This window comes from Rhopalosiphum padi, chromosome 2 (genome assembly GCF_020882245.1).
Source record: "Rhopalosiphum padi isolate XX-2018 chromosome 2, ASM2088224v1, whole genome shotgun sequence".
In the NCBI taxonomy this organism is placed as follows: domain Eukaryota; kingdom Metazoa; phylum Arthropoda; class Insecta; order Hemiptera; family Aphididae; genus Rhopalosiphum; species Rhopalosiphum padi.
In genome coordinates this window covers 3,387,895-3,409,970 of record NC_083598.1, presented here as the reverse complement: position 1 = coordinate 3,409,970, position 22,076 = coordinate 3,387,895, and the positions used below count along the sequence as shown (strand labels likewise).

The window sequence follows — 22,076 nt, the reverse complement described above, 5'->3', positions numbered from 1 at the left end:
CGCTTTAAAGGAAAACGGCAGCATGGCCACGTATTTCTTCAAGATCATCGCGTCGTCCAGTTCTCAATGAATCTTTTAATACTGACCAATGGAAAATATTACGATGTAAGTATATGGAATACACTCCCGTAGTTCCATGGTGGTAACCTCGGCATTTTAAATTATCGAATAATCGTTTTCCTATCGCCCTTCGCAAATTCGTGAAGTGATGCGTTGTTGAAGTGTGAAATTTGTGTTTATTTTCCAAATTAAAATTCATAAGACAACCGTCACATCGAAAATCCCGGGCGCGAAAAATTTGAATACTTTTAAATATTTCTATAAAGTGATACGGGAATTCAGATATTGTGAGCGAGACGTTTTTACTGATTATGTTAAAAAATATATGAATATAATATGATATATACACTCATTAGTATGCAGAGCTTTATTATTCATGTTTGTTTTTACGACAGGTACAGCACTATAGCGGAATAGGTACAATAAATCACAACGAAAGAAATCGAGGTATAGAGCGAAATCTTAACTAAAAAGTTTAGCAAGTAACAACGCATTACGTATATTACTTATATATTATTATTATGTGTGTACACAGTATGTCAACGTATACTGTGTAATTAAAGTGTGTGATATACTGATGTGCCGATTACCAACACGTTACGCTGAACGATTATTTTAACGGCTATTAGACTTTGAAAATGTCACGGGTATAATCTGTATTTATGTAGGTACTGAAAAATGTATAATTATACAATAAATTATAAATATTGATTACCATTTATGTTATATATATACTTATAATATATGTAATACATATATCCGACAACTGTGTAAAATGTAAGTACGATGGTTGATAGTTGACTTTTTTTTTTTGCGTAATTTCATACAAATAAAAATATATAATAATATTTAATTTATCGATTTTCGCGTGAAGTAGATTTCGATAATATAATTTTAATACCTATAAGCACTGCACCTAAACAGAGAGTTGAGTTCAACTATAATATTACTTTTTATGCCTTTTTCTTCGACAGCACTTTAACAACATACAATAATACACACACACACACACACACACACAAAACGAACGCGTGTCATATTACCGGTGAGTTTATAGTGTATAGTTTTTTTGTTTCGTTTTTCATATTTTATTTTTTTTTCTAACTGAAACCGCAGTTGCCCGATACCATATAATCTGTATAGTATATTTTATGTGTAACAAAACGATGTGTATGGATTATGGATGTTTATGTTTTATATACGATGGTCATCGTTTTCGTACAATCGTACGATTCTGAACACTGCGTGGAGTGTGGACCACAATATATACGGACTTGTACAATAAATATTTAGTAGGTATACGCGTGTAGTAGTATATATATATATATGTATATAGTGGCAATCGGCTTAGTTGGCAAAAACAAACAAGTCGTAAAAATAAAGGGAGAAAAAAAATGAAAATACCGTAGTCGGATTATTGTTATGATTAGTTTATATCGGTGGTGGGATGGGTGTGGGTCATGGGTGTAGGGGAGGCAAGGACTCGCTGCGATTGCAGTGTTTGCGCGAAAAGAAATGAGCGCAATAATAATATTTGTCGTAAATGTATTAAAAACGCGACGTCGGCGATGCTGACGACTACGACGGTGGCTACGACGTCGACCGAGCGCTAATCGTATGAATAATATTACGCGTGCGAAGGGTGACCCTCTTGTACATTATAATGTCAGAGCGGAGACTGAGGGAAAAATTACACCTCTGATGCACACCCGGTCTTGTATAATACTATATAAGTACATAATATTACATTAACACGGCTTAAACGGAAAAAACCGAATTGATACTTATAAAATATAATACACGCATGCTAAACCTAATAATATAAATATATTACATTACATATTATTATATATTATGGCGATTGCATTATTGTTTCGCAGTGTAAAATACTACAGTCGTTTCGGTAAATCGTCTGTCGATTGTATATAAGACGTACGTAAGTATAATACATAAATTGCACTTGTCCAAAAATCAGTCGATTAATTGAAATTTCGACCACGTATTTAATGTTTATTCAACGTATCGTTTTTAATGAATAATTCCAAACGCTATAATATGTATTATAATGTATTATAATTTATAACGCGTATACCAGATTTCATTAGTTGTTATGTTATCCACGTTTATTCAATTGTTATAAATGGCAAATAAAATTATGTACTTACCTACATGGGCGTTCCCAGAGGGGGGGCAAGACGGGGCACTTGCCTCCCTCAGAATAAACATAATAATATACTATAAATAAAATGTCTGGGGACGCCCATGCTTACCTACTTTATATAGGTAAGTCATAGGTAAGTAAAGGTACTTACTACGTCGTACACAATAATTAATTTCGACATCTTTTTTTGGCAATATTGAATTATTTCTATCAATAGGTAGGTATTAGCGTCTGAGATTTAACACCATAATTTATAATATTTAACTTACAGCGTTCTTACAAAATCGACAAAGTGTCGATTATAAATTAGTGAAATAAGAGAATTATGGAGAAGCACCTATGTATGAAAATACGGACAATGCTATTTGTTTGAATATAATGCCAGTTTAATTTGTGAAGAAAATTATTCAGAAATGAAAACAATTTCTGAAACAAAAGAAATATGTAAACCTAAAATAATAACAAAACAAAAAGTATTTTAACAAAAAAGAAAAAAAAATTTTACAATTGAAAACAAAATAACGTTAATAAACAATGTTCCTAATAAGGTTTATGTTATTTTTACATAATAACATATACAACACCTAATTGCTATAAATAATCATGAAAAATTAATAATTAAATATAATATGGTATAAGAAAGAAATGTTCATAATATTATACTTGTATATCGATTATCGATATGTATAATATATTAATATTATGTACTCTACCTATAATATGTATGTAAATGCATTTGTTCATTACCAATCAATATGGGGAATTGTAGCTATTCTACATCTGTTATATATATTAGTATAGTACATACCTATATATTTTAGGTTAAATACCGACATTTTTGAATTGAAAGAGAATAATATAGTTCTAATTTTCGAATTACGTTAAAACCTTTTTTTTTTTTTTATTAAACTACCTCAATTTGGTTAAATATTTTAATATAGTAAATAAAAGTAAAATAAAGTAAATAAAGTATAAATAGTAGTGAAATAAATTATATTTTAACTATATAATTATATAATCTTACAACACTACTGTCACTACTAGATTTTATTATTTATACATTATTTAATATTTTATTAAATACATTTAAGAAAGTAAAATAAAACAATTTATTTATCCTTGAATCTCAGAGACTTAAAATTGGAAAATAATAACTAGTCGACTTATGTAGTTATGTATTAAAGTACAGATCTACATAATATAAGAAATATATAATATATAGTAATTTTAAATAACTAGATTAGGCAAAAACACTGTAACTAACTTTTTTGTAAATATGTTTACAAATATTAGAGATATTTGTCAGAATTGTGTATAATATACTTGTTATATATTTTGTTTTATCACATAATACGAAGTACGCCTGTGGGCTGTGGGCCGTGGCTATATTAACTATCCGGATACAAAACAGAAAAATCTAAAGCAAATTCTAATATACTATAATATTTTCATACTTAAAAAATATAATATTGTAGGGTGTAATAGTATAGGCATTGCTGCACAAAATCCCCGTCCTATAATCAAGAGTGTATAATATTATACTTCCGATGATAGTAACTGTGTGAAATGCGGGTATTTTTTTCATTCAAAATCACAACTCTGTGAGAACGATGTATGTATAAGATTAGATCATGATTACACGATTATTTAAAATTGAATGCTAAAGATGAACTATAAAAGTGTTTTTTAATGATTACGCGTGTTATATGATTAAGATTATATTGTTAGAAACAGGTCATAACTATAAGCAAAACTTTACCGTTTTTTTTTTCGATTGGAAGGGTTACTAATCATGTATCGTCATCGTCATATTAAGGTTTTAATAACAAATTCATAGTGTGTATTCCATTTGGATTGATTTCAATCAGATATGAATTTACTTTATTCTGTTACAAATAATAGATACTTAAGTCCGATTACACAGTGTACCTTTAATCTAAGTATTATTATATATTTATAGGTATATACAAAAGTAGGATGAGTTCATATATTAATTAAAACAAGAAAGTGATTATATAAATTTCATAAAAACCTCTTTTTACGCCTTCATTTACCAGTTGAACTAATTGTAATTTATAATAGCCAGTATGTTTAAGTTTCAATTATTATAGTATCTAAACAATAATACTAAGTATACATTTTTTTTACTATTTATTCGTAGTATAGTGCATTTTAACAGCGATGTGTATAATAATAAATAATAAAACATGCGATCATAATATGATGTTTAACGCCAGATTAAGAGATCATATTGTAAAAATAATGTTTTTTATCTATCCCAATTCTCAATAGAGAATTTTAAAAAATGAATATAATAATAATTAATAAATAATAAGTACTCTTAAAACTTATCTTTGTAAATGTTTATAATTCATATAAATTTAGAATTCCAGTATAGAATTACATTAATTGGGATTTTGAGGTTAGGTTAGATATTTTTATTGTAATTATTGTATCTTATAAAAGCTTTCTTTCATAAATTTAAAAATAATTATTATTACAATAATTTTATAATAAATTATCCACGTTCAATGAATTCAGATACTATATAATTCATGACCATTTTTAACGAGCTTAAAAATATATTGTTTCAATAAATTAAAAATCAGTTCAACTATTGTATCCATTTTAGTAGGTTATATAAGTAAATATAGCAACAATATAGTTTGTAAAAAGTAAATACCTGTAGAACTAATTTAGAAAGTTTAGGTCTAGGTCGATTTTATGGATACTTAAGAGTTATTAAGACCATATACAAATTGCTTTGCATACGTTTTCAATTTAAATTTTACAAATTTAAAACACTGGAATATTTTTAATGTACGATCATTATTTTATGTTTAACCTTTATAGCGTAGATATTGTATATATATATTTGTTCTTGTTTGTAAATTTGTAATAGAACAAAAACTATAAAATGATTACTTCAAAACTAGTTTTATTTTAAATTTATAATTATTTATATTTATTGATTTACCTTTATTTATAAGTTATAATACATTATATAAATCTGTACTATGTATGTTATTTATATAACTGTAAAATAAAAATGTACTAAGTGTCTAAGTTATATATTATTTTTTTAAATTCCTGCGGAAAATTTAGACAAATTATTGAATTTAGATGTACATATAACATATACTAGTATATATTAGTAATTTAATGACCACATAAATTATGGACATTTAGAAAACGGTATGTATAAGACGACAAAATATATACACACGCGCATCAATGGTGCGTCGTAAAAACAAATGCATTCGTCACATTATAATAGTTATTAGTATTTAGTACCATAATAATATATGTTGGCTGTTTAAAAATGTGCTTGGCTACATACGTGACAGCTTTGTATTAAATTATTATAGTTGTCTCTCCTTTACATAGCTATACACGAGTATATATATATATATAATATAATGCTATAATATATATACATATATTATATATTATTATTATGTTATGTGTCTACCGTAGGTATAGACATATAGTAAAATAATAATAATATATATATATATGTATGTAATGTGTGTGCGCACGCATAATGTTCGATCACAATAGTACCTATATAATATATATATATGATATATAATGTCTATACACAAGTAATGTGTATAGGAAACTCAAATGAAGTCGGATATCCAACCACCGCATCCGCCCGTATGGTATTGTTACTTCTTGTGCAACGCAGTGAACGGTTGTCGTGCGTATGGATCATACACGTATAATATATGTACATATTGTGCGTGTGGGGTACTCCGATAAAATATATACACATTATATAGTGGCGTTCGCGAAAAAAAACACGTGAGAAAGAAAGAAGAGGAGACCCTCTCCAACCTGTCAGATGTAATATTATGTGCTCCTCGATCACGTGCGAGATAAACACGTACAAATATTGCACATAGAAAATCGTCGCCGTTATGATTGTTATTATTATAATATAATATATTGTTGTCCACGTCCACGACATTGTCGTTATTGTTAGGTATTCGTTTATTTATAAAATATAATATATTAGTTTAGTATACATTGATGTTAAACCATAATAAACTCGTCGACATCGCGCGTTTATATTATAATGTCATATTATGTTGAATACTTGTATAATATATATTTATATAATATATTATGTGATGAAGGATGTGATGTACGCACACAAAGTAAGAGTGTACCTATTTATGTTTATGTCGAAAATCAAAATGATATCTCCATCTCGTCGTAGCATCATTATTTTTATTGTATATATAGGTCTTATAGGTATACTGTTATAAATGTGCAAAAAATTGGACCACCTCGTCATTCTATTATTTCTATTTGATATGCATACGTTGATAATATAAAATTCAACAATATGAGTATTTGTAACACAATAGAACACATATAATAGTCATAGCATCTGTTTTTAATATACCTATTATTTAATGCCTGCGGGTAAATAAATAAAATCTTTTTTAAATAAGATTAAACTTATAAGAATAAGTTAACTATACTGGAAATTTAGAAATTCACATAACCTAAAGGAAGTATTATAGTATAAAAATATTAATGTATCGTTCATATTCAAATAAGATATAAGATACAATATTTGAAAAATATCTTCAGAATAATATGTGAATATAGGATGTCGGACTACTCACTTATAAAAAATCAGGTTATAGACAGTTATCATGATATTATCTGAGCTATAATGATAATTACAATATACATAATATTATGATTAAGACCGTGCGTGTATACCGTATGGTATTATTATTATTATTATTATTTTACGTAAAAAATATAAATTATTCTTTAATAATACTATTATATAAGAAACAATACTAGGTATGTTATGTTTGCATTATAGAAGTATAGAATGTGGACACATCCATATTGAACATTGTAACATTGTATATATTTTGTATACCTATAAAGGTATAGATATTATATTTTCTTTGTATTATTGAAATAATAAATTTAGGTACCTACCTATTTTATAACATATGTAGCTACTATGATTATCCTATAAAAAAATTAGTCAGGAGAAAAAAAATCTAATTCGTCTATTGGTTGATATAGTATAGCCTAAACGGAATTAAAAAGATTTGTAAAATTTGTGTTATTTTATCATCAACACTGTATTAACACATCATCATAACTATTTACTACATAAATCATTTTCATGAGCCACGCCAGACACGTGCATGTCAATTATTAGATAAAAATTCCAAAACACGCCTCAAAAAGTCAAAAACACCGTAGTATTCTAATATTATAAATACCATAGAAATTAGAACAAAATATAATATTAGGTGCGTATGCATTAAAATATATAGGTATTTAGCAACAAACATGTAATAATTTATATTATATACGCGTTACACCGGCTGGAATATTCAATTTAATTTACACGACACGCACTGTCGTATTATATAGTCCGCCGCCGCCGAGCAGCTGCTGTCGGTGTCGCGTTACCGTTTTACTAATACCGATAAAACAAAAAAAAAAGGAAAAGGGAGAGAAAAAAGGACGGATTCCGAACGCGACCACACCAGCGCGTTAAACGATTTCAAACGAACCGAATCGTCAAGTCTTATAAATCTTGTCGGAAGAAATACATATATTAAGTATATAATATATTGCACGTCTTGTATATCATACATATGTGATGTAAGTGTGTGTGATGGGCGTGTGTGTGTGGGACCTAAAACCGAAATATTTAGGGTATAATATTATATAATATAATATGTGTTATGTATATATTATAAATATACATATACTCATGAGTGTTCATCACCTAGAACGGTAATTAATCATTATGTGGATTTGTGAATTCTGCCGTGTTTACTACAAATACAATAATATGTGAAACCAGAGAAGCCGCCGTTACAAACATCCTTTATTACGACGACGATACCGTCAGCTGCTGTCTGTGATTTGTGTATATTAGAGACCCATCCAATTCGAGCACACTACTATTATATTCGTATTTATAATTTATATAATCGCACGCGTACTTTGCGATATATCATATATATCTATATATAAATGTGAGTGTCGAGTGATACAGTTATTCGAAACGTATCAACTGTTATCGACATTTTCTCTATAAAATATTGAAGAAACAAAAAATTCTAACATTTGTAATAATGTCTTATTTTTGCACTTTTGAGTTTGTTTGTGAAACCACTATCAACATATTTTGATTTGATAATTTAATTTCATGATAGAATTATTTTAAACAGAATATTTTTACGAAATTAATTTAATATTATATTAATTAAATTTTTATAAAAAAAAAATATTGAACTATTAAAGTAATAAAGCAATATAATATGAGGATTTTATGTATCATACATTTTTCACAAAAAAAATTTATTTAGTATTTACCTATATAGTATAATATATTAATATTCTATACTATACTGAAATTTACTTAATAATTAATAAATAAATATAATATTATAATATTATTGAAGTCTTCCGGAACGCCACAGCGAACTACAAGCCTCATCCAGCTCATGTTATATATAATCTCAAATAGTTATTAAAATATAATACCTCCTAAAATAAAATATGATACGCGTATCAAACAATTTGCTTTAATGAGAATAATGACCAAAATAAATGAGAAGACCTAAAATATTTTAATGTTTCGAGAATATAATTTCAAATTTTTCACAATGTATATTTCACCCTGTTATTGGAAGGGCAATAATATAAATATTTCAGTATTTTATGATATTATATATTTATATTATAGTTTTATTGTACCTACTATATTAATAATGTGGTAGACTTTATACGGTATAAATAGGCTTAAAATTAATCTAACTATTTTGAAAACGTCATTTCATGTAAATAAATTTAATAATGATAAAGGTTTTAAATCTACACAAATAACATTTTTGAATTACAACAAAATAACTATAAAAACATTATTATTCGTTTATTAACATTTGGAGAATATTTCAAATATCTACTGGTTTTTTAATTACAAGTTACAACAAAATAAGTAAATCGATTTTGTCGAAAACAAATGCGTACAAATTCCCATTTTTCCTTAATGTTTTAATTGTCTTCACGATTATTTTTAAAAGTACTGTGGATTTTTAATGTGAACATTTTAAAAGTACCAACTAGATCTCATTTGTAGAAACCTTTTTCAAAGTCGAAGATCCAAGCACTCTTTTACTATAAACCGGATGTATACAAAAAAAACCTCACTTTGCTCAGAATCTAAATCATCATTGTTAAATAACTAGATTCTAAAATTTTATTATGGACATTTAATGCATTAGATAGTAATATTAATCTGCAAAACTAACAAATTATGAAATCAATTCTATATTATCATATTTTTAAAATACGATAAAAAAAATCGCATTTTTAAAGTTTTCCTAAGTATATGTATAAGATGAGCAAAGATATTTTAAATAATTTTTAATAAACACATTTTATATTATATTTGTTATAGATTCCAAAAACAATGGAAAGTATAAATGTCTATTGTCAATTTATAAATTTCTGAATAGCTACAAAATTTTTAGAGTTAACTATACTCAAAACAGGTTTGTTTGAATATATTATATCTGCTTATTATTTATGTTCCAATAATAAGTACTATAATCTATATTCAATTTCACAAATCATATAGAACGTCGTACCTTTATATAAAAACTTTTTAAGCGATCATTTTACCCCACATCGTGTTAACAGAAAATAAATCACTGTAAAAACGATAAAAAAAAAAATAAAACAATTTTCCTCTACAAAGCAAATCATTTTATAATATACATCCACACCTTTTTATAGAGAATGTGTAGCGATGTTGGAGGGTTGAGTGTAAATGCGTACTGCGAATAAGAACCCTTAGGGGTGGACCACGCAAATAACGTTGGCTATAAAAGCACTCGTCAACTTTAAAGTTTGCTAATGAGAATCCCCTTGAGGAGGATGCGTCGTTGGGATCCAATACCCATCATTTTGTACAGTAATTGACGGGAAAAAAATGCATACAAGGAGTGACTATGTATATTTATTTAATATAATATCATAATAATTGTCAAACAGCTACAAAATTTTAAATTAAATATTCTGCTATTAAGGAATATATTATCACGGTATTAAAATTATTTTTTATTAAAAATCTGATAACAAATTAACTGTAAATAATTTTTCAAAACAATATTATTTCATCATCATGTACCTACTTAGAATAATTACCTTTAAATATTACTGATATAAAACATACTATAATGTCCATTCTAGATATTTTTATGAATCATATAATAGTACTTCCTTCTTAGAACCTATATTGATACGTGATACCCATATACAGAAAGATATTAATAATTTATGACTATAGTTTAAACTCTTTTTAAATTTTGTCAATTTTAGTTTTATATCATTATGGCATTCTATACAATATAGATACATGTACCTAGTAGAAATACTTATATTATTGTAGGTACATTTTATTGAACAATTTTTAAAATATTCATTGGTTTGAAATTTTAAGCTCAATTTTATTTTAGTCAATCTATTTTAAGAAGTAAAATTTAATTACGTGACGTTAAATTATGAATTGACAAATGCATCATTTTTTTTTTTTTATTAAAATTATAAAAATAAAACTTTTCAACAAATTAATAATGAACATATCAATATAAATAGTTCCTTGATATTCACGCAATTCTTAAATATTCAAAATCAATAATAATTATTATTTTATTTTGCAATTTATAGGTAGTTTGTTTTTATTTTTTTAAGTTGGCAATTTTTTTACTTTTTACGAATACTTTAATTATTTTTTAACTATCTACAGTATTTTATAAATTGAGCCCTAAAAAAATAAAACTATGAATATCATATTGTTATGATTTTATGAATCGTTTGTCTATATAATTGAAATTTTTCCATAAATCAATATGATATATACTTCGAATTGTAAAATGTATTATGTAACTATACTTAAATGTTGTATCCATACAAACAAGTACATATCAACGGTCAATACAAAATACACACATAAATCATTTAATATATAAATATAAATAAACGACTTAATACGCCTTTAAATTATAAATTTCATACTTTTGGCGAGACAACAAAAAAAAAGCAATAATATATATTTAATGTATTTGCGATAAGGATAATTATTTAATACATAATATGTAAATAATATACGTATACATAGAAATATAGTAAAAGGATCAAATAAGTTTACTGTACAGCTGGAACTACCTAAACCAATTATAAATTGTGTATATAGATATAATGTAGACAGATTTTTCGTGTTTTCCGTAAAAACTTTGAGAATTGAGAATGATCACCTTGTTAGTTCGAAGTAATAGGTACTTGCGATCAATTATCAGGTGCAAGCTATCTTGTTTAATTTTAAGCATTTGCTATTAAATATAATAACAACATCACAACAATTATCGTCATTTAAAATGTCTGTCCTTATTTAGTCACGCAATCATTTACATAATGTACTTATAGACACCATCCAAAATCGAGTGATTTGTCGAAATAAAAGTTTTGAAGAACAAAAAGTTTCATTTGCCTACTAGGAGATTCAATTTTTTATACAAATGACAATTATTTAAAGACTTATCAATAAAATTATAACTTTCGACTTTACTCACTATAGTCAGTATAGTCACCAACAAGAAATAATTCTCAAAGTTTGTTTAGAAAACCCAGAAAAACATTCTATGTATAAACAAATAAAATAAAATAATCACATAATATAGATATAGCCGATTCGATGTGTTGCGATTATATATATGTGGTCGGGACGTCACATAATGATGTATTTGATGAGATTTAAATACGCACAACGTAAATCCGTTATAACTTATTATGACTTATACCTACGTGTTATGGAAATAAGGACGAACACGTCGGTTTTTTCTTAACAAGTCGATTATAACTGTTTTGTTTTTCGTCATTATCATTTCGTTGTTTCTCGCGCGAAATTTACAATATTATTATATCGTTTTGTCGCGGTAATTGCGAACAAAACTGTATACCGTTAATTACGTATATATATATAAATTAATTATTTAATAAATACGCGTATTTGTTGGCTGTTGTACTCACCTAAAAGGTTCGGCGCGACAACGGACGAAGATGAGACTTCAACAGCGGTTATGGACTACGCTATAAATATTATTATATTTTTGTAGGTATACGCCGTGTACGATCCTCCGCGGTCGTGTAGACTCGAGACAACGACGCGTTCGTCCTCGCGAACTTTATTAGTTTTCGCGGTGGCGGCAAAAGTTTACCGCGAAAAGTGTGTTAGTTATTGATATAAATTAATATACCCACGAGTGAAGCGCGACAACAATATTTTATCGTACCGACGTTTTTCCCGTACAATATTGTATATTATATCGCACACACCGTCGCTTTTTACGCGTATCGTGTATATACAATAAAATTATGTCGTTAGGACGCGGGTGTTCGCCGCGGCGATGTTGAACCTGTACGAGTGTCGACGACTCGTGAACCTACACACACACTCAATATGTACCTATACATGAATGTATACAAACAAGTACACGCGATAACAGCTACTGATGTGCGCGGTATCTAAACGTCCGACGGTAACGCGGGCGGGCGTATATATAGGTAGGTATTATATTATCATACGTGTGTTACGGCAGCGCGCGCGATCCGTCGCCGTTGGTATCGCGGTCCCGCGAGATCGTAAAAAAAAAAACCTCCGGATCCCGGTGGTGTCGTCTGCACTGACGACGGTGGCGGCGATCGTCCGGCGGTGGTGCTCAGCGCGCGGATGACGCTGTAGTTGGTGGCCGGTGGCCGGGCGGGGCGGCGACCGCGGCGGCCAATCGCAATCGCCCGACCGTAATCGCATCAGCCGGCACCGTTATAGTTGACGGTTGCCGGCGGATGCTGCGGCGGCGGCTGTGGCTGCTGCTGCTGCTGCTGCGCGCGGGCGCCCGCGCGTCTCGCACCCGCCAGCCCGCCAGACACCGCGCCGCCGCCGCCGCCACCGCTTTTTTCGCGACGCCCTCAAATGTCGATGTCACACACACAGTCGAATATTATGCTATAATATATATCGATACATAGTATTTTACAATATATTATATGGGGGAAAAAAACTCCACATAATGATTATACTTAACCACGATGATTACATTTGATGAGGATTACGTTAATATCGGTTATAATTAAACAATAAACTGCAATAATTAAATGGTTGAATCCGGCACCACGCATTATGACGCATACGAATATAATATAATGATTTAAAACGTATGAAAATAAAAATATAAACATAAGTAATTGCGGATAATATTATTATTAAATTTGTGTTTTATGTTTTGACTAATTTTACTAACTACATTTTTACCTATAGACAAAATGTATTTGTCATGAAATCAGCTACAAAAAAACATCATCTCAAACCTAATGAGCGTTAAACAATTTAAATCAATAAACATTTAACAAATCATATGATACATTTTTAACTATAATACATGTAAAAAAAAAATAATAATACTTTTACAAAATTTAATTATTTAGTTATTTTATCCAACGCTGATATACATATATTATACGTTTTGCACATTTGCAGAACGCAGAAGAATACCAAAAAAAAAAAAATTATCGATAACTTTATAATTATTAGACAACTAATATACCTTTATACTATTATGTATCGAGTATAAACAGGTCACAGGTGCACATTTATCATAGAGGTTGTAATTTGATTTTATTCTTGGACGCAACCATGCTCTATTGCAATAGAACCGTAAACACATTCACTTATAAATACCCTATAAGCCATAAGAGTCATTAACCCTTTAAACAATTTAATTACCTTAACGATTATTTATTTATCTAAATATGACATTTTTTCAACGATTAGTTTACAAATACAGTTTAGAGCATTATACAAATGAAAAACAATTTAAATTTAAATTAAATTCATGTTCATTTTATTGAAGATAGCACCTAATTACAAATGATTATGCTTCCGTTATTACCTGTGTAACAATGTAACATGTATTATAACTACCAATTAGTAATTACCATAGTTACAAGACGATGTGTGCTAATATATGCTTGTGATCCATTTAACATTTTGCTTAGAACCTACTATTTGCATGGTTATTATGATAATAATGACCAATAATAAGTCGTTACCAAAGTACGATAATAATTTGATTTGAAAGACACGATTCGCAATTGTAATATCCCACTAATCACGCTATCAAAATTATGATAAATATTGAATTTAATAATAATCTTTAGTTTATTTTTAGAAATATACATTACAAAATAATAAATAAATACCTATTACCTATTACCTATGACTTTGGATATATATATATCCATTTAATATTTATAATTTTATTTTTATTTACATAATAATGTATAAGTCTACTTATAATATGGTTTATTAAGATAGTATATGTCCGTCAGCTGATTGCAACTAATAGATAGTATACTGAGAGCCTGTATAGATACAAATATAAATTACTCTAAAATGTAGATCAACGAAGATCTTGCAAAAGAGAGATATTTTGAAGAAATTATAAAAACATTTGGTTTTAAACTTTTTTAAAGTAACCAATAAACTATAACTGCAAATTCTATACTTATTATAGACACATATTATAAATACACGACTTACATTTGTATCATTAAAAACTATTTTATCCATGAGTACTAAAGTACAACAATATAAGTTGTTGACATTAAACTAAATAAACTAATAATTGCCAATTGGTTATTTAACTTTTCTAATTATTCATAAAATATATAGTGTAAAAAGTGTACGGTTTTAGTAAGTTTTATAGTTTTAAGTTAGCATCCACTGTTGTCTGTTCCGTGTCCGTGTGCATGCTGCCTAGGATGGTTGTCAGCATCCTTGACTCAATATGTCTTATGAGTTATGACTTATGACTTATATAATATACATATGATTCAGGCACGTAAACAGGGGGTGTTTTGGGTGTTCAAACACTCCCCGAAATACTTGTGTTTTTGTATGGTTATTTACTTATTCAATTTTAATGTTAATTTTGTTATATCAATGTTTGTATTTAAAAAAAATTATTTTAAGTATACCTAATTTTCATAAAAAATTGTTGTATATTTATTAAAAAAAAGTTCTACTTTTCAATAACTGATTCACAAAAACACCCCCCAAAACTTTTTTCTGCGTACGTCCCTGATATGATTGTATAAAATACGAATACCATATACATAAAGTCAATAATTGGCATTGTTATGATCATAACACAATTTATTGTTAGTTTATAACTAAAAAGTAGAAAAAAAAATACCAAGTGGTATAATTGTATACTATTATATTGTACACATAGATATTATTATAGTATATTATATTAAGGAGAGTCTAAGAGTTTAAAAATATATATTAAATTTAGAGTATTAAATAGCATGTAAATCTCTCTTTTCTGCGGTCTCCCTAGGTCTTTTAGACTAGATTAAGCAAATAATGATTTTATTCATTTTGAAAATATGTAAGTTGTATACTTGTATATATGCATACCTACATTAAAATATATACAACTATATTATACAAATCCGTTATTTAAGTTTCAACTCTACTCGTTATATTTCGACATGAACTGTACTTTAAAATGTACAGAACAAAATTGAATCTATTTTAAAATATTCCCCATTTTCCTACCACCCTAAACATGCCCATTTTTCTCTCTTGCTCTATATATATATATATCTATACATATAAATGCAGATTCATAATTATTTGAATATAAATAATTAACGTAAGGATGTAAGATAGTCAAAATAGTTTATACATATTATAATAATTAATAATATATATTATAATTGTATTGATTTTCATTTGGGCAGATTTTATAGAAACAAATATAACATTAAACTGTTAAAGTAAAGTATTAATCTGACTTATATCTGTTCTGTCTCGAGGCGTCTTTTATTGCATATAATAGTTGTATTCCATTACGTCAGAACACTCGTAACTTTGACACTATATATTTATATATCTAATGTGTGTATGCTTTGGCAGTTTCGCGTCACTACAAATTCAAACCTGTATACCTGGGTATTTAGGTGTATATTTTTTATGTATACACTATACACCTATATCTATATTCTATTTATGTATATCATTACCTATTATATATTTATTTATATATTATAATATATACACCAATAATATTCAGGTTAGCGTTCGAATATAATTAATAAGTAATTACATTAGATGTGTAAATGGGCGTGTGTCATGTTTTCTTATTTAAATTGAAATTAAAAATTAAGATAAAACACATGAATATAAATAAATATTTTCATGTGACATCTGTCATACAACAATAAGTATATAAGTACAAATATTATATCAATGTAGCTCCCGTATAATATTGTAAGTATATGTCTGTCGTATACCTATTGGCTATTACTTACATTTAATATTAGAATTTTTAGGTGATGATTCAAATATTTAAAATAACAAAAATCGTTAGGTTAGGTAATATTTCATACAACCCTTATTATACATTTATATTTATACTCTATTATCTATATAGTATATTAGTATAAAAATAAAAACATATGTACATTAAACACTCATACATTCATATAATATATAAATTAATATCACTGTTATATACAGCGTTACATAATAACTTTAAATCTTATCAGCGAAATTTCGATATTAAAATTTAATTTTTTATATACAGACACTTTAAGTTCAAATTCTTCAAAACAACATTTTAAAGAAAATAATACGTTACTATATTTTTTTTAAAATACACACAATAAATTATTGATATAAGTAGATCTAAGTAATAATAAAGGACTAAAGGAAATATTGGTTTGAACATTACATTTTTGGTTTTGTAATATCAACATACCTTTCTCATTTTAAATGAATTCGATAACACAAAATACATTTTGAAAAAGATTTGTTTGTATCTAAAATAATATTGTTTTTTTAGCCATATAATATAATGGTTTTTTTTATACATAATTGTATAGTCCTTGAACACGAACCCTGCAGTTATAGAATATTCATATATTATTTATTTTCACAACACATATATATTTATATTACTCGCAAATAATAAATTATTTGTGCAGCAGAGATCGTGCCATGTGAACGATTGTGATATGCACTAACCAATATAGAAATATATTATACAGTCATATATATAATAGGTAGAACATATAATATAATACGCAAAAGTGCATCATATAATGGCTTGTGCAATACGGTTATAAATATATATAGTTTCTAAAAATATATCATTTCCGAAATCAATTACCGCGCGTCAGCAGTTTTTGTTAAATCCGGGTGCAAATGTCAACATTGCCCGAATGGGGAGGTATATCCCAGTATCCATGACAACGGCACAAACTGTTTCCCTCTCACCACCCCGTTCCCAACCACGACCCTTATCCTGTCGCCAGAGTCCTTATGCCCGTGTATACGTATGTTAGGTATATAATATATGTATATATATAGCGTGTCTGTTTGTTCGGCTATTTTCCAGCAATTAGACTTGTCGGGCAAAAAAATAAAAACCTTTTTTTGAAAATAATAAAAGCAGAAGTGCACTCGACTGTCAGTTCTCATTGTTCTAATGAACGGTTGATATTTACGCATAGGGTAAAAATAAAAATAAAAACGAATAACGACACGGCCAAAAACAAAACGACCAATTAAATATTTTTTTTAAGCAAACGTCAGGGTTGTATAATGGACTGCAAAAGTCAACATTTATATTATATTATTATACATATGATATCTCTGTGGAATGATGGAAGAAGCTGATATATATTATATATATATATCAGCTTCTTCCATCATTCCACAGATCTATAATATAAATTAATACTACTATTTTTCAATTTTGTATTTTTAATACGGTAATTTAATATGTTACAACAATCATATTACCTGAAGAACAAGCCACCAAGGCACATCAACAACCACGATACACTTACACAACACGATAATAAAAAAGCTAAATTACAAAATACTAAACGATAAGGTCGATACAAATGTTATAAATGACAATTTATATTTCAGTACAACCCATCATAGCATTATTCTATTGTGTAGTCACCACTCTACGGTCAAATGATCTAAATAAATTAAATCAATATATTAAAACAATAACCATGCAGGTTCATAGATTCATTCTAGAACATTAATGGTATCATCATTGATCAAACAGCATACTAATAATTACCTATATGTATGTATCGGTTTAGTGGTTTAGTAAATGGTTTCAAATATTTAACGTGACTTACTGTTTTATGTTAATTATCAGTAGCGTACGCAGAATTTTAGTTTGGTTAGGGTTTTCACTGTGAATTGCAGAGACCCGTGGGGGCTCCGCCTTACACACCCCCGCCACTTTATACATAAACTAATAAATATCACCAACATTTTTAACACAAAATAATTCTTTTAAATTCCTATTTTTGTATTATCTTCTCTTATTCTCTTAAAATATAAAATATTTTTTAATAACATATTATATAATATATGTACCTATTGTAACTATAAACAAAATAATAAAATAACTAAACAATATTCATTTTTTTGAAAAAAAACTTAATATTGAGACATATTTTCTTTCAGCACTCATATTATTTGTAAATGGTAGCTGAATGCCAAACTATAACTATAACTTGGTAGTTTAAACTTTAGTCATAAGTATTGTAAATTGTAAGTGTTAAGTCAACATTCGAGTGTCTTTGAAAAATTTATTATCAATAAAAATGTTATATCTAATCAAATATTTGAATAATGATTTGTCTTATGATATGAATATGACGCGGTGTTTCTGTGACAACAATCTAAAAAAAAATTGTCGTCTATCGTGTAAGCTCTGGTTGTAGGCATAGACTACCATTAGTTCAACCATGCTCACTATCTCAATAAGTTCATAGTTCGGCTAATTTTTGTTCAAAAGATCATAGTCCGTAGACAATAGACATATAAAAAAATTGTTGGGAGGAGGAAGAAATTTTGGGGAGGTTTAAAACCCTAGAACCCTAACCCTGCGTAGATATTTAAATTTAATAAATTTATAATCAATAATATTGTTATGAAAAATACTACAAAAAAATATAAAATCACAATTTACCTACCTATAATCTATATATTTATTCTAAATTAACATATATCATCAACATACCTAAATATATATATTATAAAGGTGAATATATTGGTGTATATATTTTTTAGGTGAAGTAACTCAAGTAACATAATATGTGTAAGTGTAAAGGTCTTTTAACTAGCAACTTTCATTACGCTTTTGCTGAAATAATAAAGTTCACCCTCTATATTATTTATTACTTTTGGACATGCTATGAGAATAATTCAATAATGTATTATTTTTCTTATTACCTTAAATCATAATCTATTCAGTAAATTAAATAATAAGAAAATAATTTTATAAATTTAAAATATTTCATAATATATTAGACTTAAAAACTTAAGTAGTTTCTTAGCTTTAGCACAATCGGTTTATTCTTATGGTTCATTGATATAGGGTTGTACTTACAATGAAAAAAAATTATTTCAAATATATCTAGATTATATCCAACAAATTTAATATTTACTGATTTTAATATTCTCACTTTTAATTTCCTTTATAAACGTCAAACTGTATTATATATTTTTAAAATTAAATCTATTTTTAATGATTATCAACAACCGCACACTTATAACCCGAGATTAAAAAATAATACCAACCTTAATGTTTCTTTTAATAAAACCAATGTTGATAATTAAAGCCCTATATATGATTGCAATAAATGAAATAATATTATTATTAATTCTACCGGTAGTTGATATAACTTTATCTATAGATAATGCATACAATTAGAATATTATTTTTCTGAATTGTGTTTAACATAAACACAAAACATAATTCGTTTTTATTACAATTTTATGAACATATTTATTTATTATTTATAACGTAAGATATAAGACAAAAAAAAAATACTTAAAAAATGTTTCTTAAAAAAATAATGATAAATATTGCTAATGTTGGTATTTTACATTCTTGACAATCACCCATATCACCAACTCTAGTTATACGCGTCTAAATTTATTATATAGTCATATTGAATAGAGCATCTACTATTTTTTATGTGTCAACAGTCAACACCTGGCACATTAACATATTAAAAATATTATAACTAATTCAATTCCAATCAATTTACCATAAACTGTTATTTAAACTGCAGTTACGGCTATGTAGTAATGTGACTTAATTAAGTGACTTAATCGTCTTAATGTATTACGCGCGCGATAGTTTCTACGTCCTAATATTTATAATGCACAAATTCAGTGCCGCAATTATCATCTTAAGGGTTTTTAAAGACCCCAGCCACCTCAAGATATTAGCTTCACAAATATTAGTCAGCCTAGTAACCTAGGTTATTTAGGATATTTAGGATTTAGTCTTAATTCTATTTGAAGTTATATTTATATCGTAATAAATAGGTTGTTGACAATGAGTTGTTATCATTACAAATTTGTAAACTTAAAAATTATAATACATTAGACATATTTTAGAACATAATATCAGACCACTGTGCGTTGAAAGGCGAAATGTGACTGCACGTCTCAGAAATCGTGAAGAAATTAAATTCGAACGACACGGAATTGCTGTACATATAGCTAATGCGGTCGCGCCAAATAAAAATTACAATGCCAAATGCATGAAATACGAAATCAAGTACTATAAGTATCTACACCCGGCACGATTCGAAGTATATCTACAGCTACAAGCTTTTGGCGAAGGTACAACATCGTTTGAAACATTGAAATCGATGTCCAATACCGAATCACGTGTTGCATGCCGTTTCGCGTTTTAATTGTATACGAAGATACGTTTCATAACGGCTGTGGACCAATTATTATACCTTAAACTGAGGTTTTGTTTAGAGTCAGTATAAAAATTACGCTCGTATTCAAATTTACCTACTTTTAGGTATGAAAATATTGTTGTTCGACTAATTCCATTATCATCAACATAAACAATTTACACACTAAAATGCTTGAAAATTAAAATTATAATATATGTTTTAACAGTATCGGAAATCTTATGATACATTATTATTGTTACGCACATTTGATCACCCTAGTAAAGTATTAAATAACTTGTTAAATGTGAAGAAAAATATTATATATTTATTTATATTATATTATGTATTAATATTTTATACTCACAAAAAAATCAATTAGTGTATTCATTTATCATTTAATTATAAATTTATAACTAAGTAACTAACTAATAAGTTTTCTTTAGATATTCTAATATTGTAAAATATTTTGAGCACAATTGGTAAACTGCCTTCATATAATGAGAATGAAATGGAACAACGGTTGACGGATGTGGAGAAAAAAGCCTTTCATTTCCTCTGCGCAAGCTACGCCCGCAGGATTGGACGTAGGATTGGTCACTGGCGAGTGGCGATATTTCAAATTTTGATACCGGTATCCAGTATTTGTATACTACCGGTATCTACGGTATTATCGGTTATACCTTAACCTTATACGGTATTTATGGTAATTACCAGATATCGGTGAATTTATAAGTGTTTCCAAGTTTCTAGTTTGGGAAAATTTAATTTTAACATCTATTTTAAAAATCATGTTTGTAATAGTTATTCATTATTATTTTAAATAAATTTAGGTGCCCACGGTATTTTCAGTAATTACCAAATCACGGTATACCGGTATTCTGAAACACCGAAAATAACGGATACCGGTATACCGAAAATACCACCATCCCTAGGCTGACGTCCGATACTATCACCGTTATCTGCTCACGAGTATCTATACCGTTACCGTATATCA

The 22,076-nt window shown here is 27.7% G+C and overlaps 1 protein-coding gene across 2 annotated transcripts in view; it reads right to left on the bottom strand.

Moving 5' to 3' along the window:
- LOC132921038 (single-minded homolog 2-like) overlaps nucleotides 1–12,972 on the bottom strand; it is a 45,061-nt gene extending 32,089 nt beyond the window's left edge. For both annotated transcript variants that reach the window (XM_060983850.1, XM_060983851.1), the window contains exon 1: nucleotides 12,311–12,972. The gene's annotated coding sequence lies outside the window, so the exon portion shown is untranslated. The remainder of the gene's footprint in view (nucleotides 1–12,310) is intronic.
- Nucleotides 12,973–22,076: the final 9,104 nt, after the last annotated feature.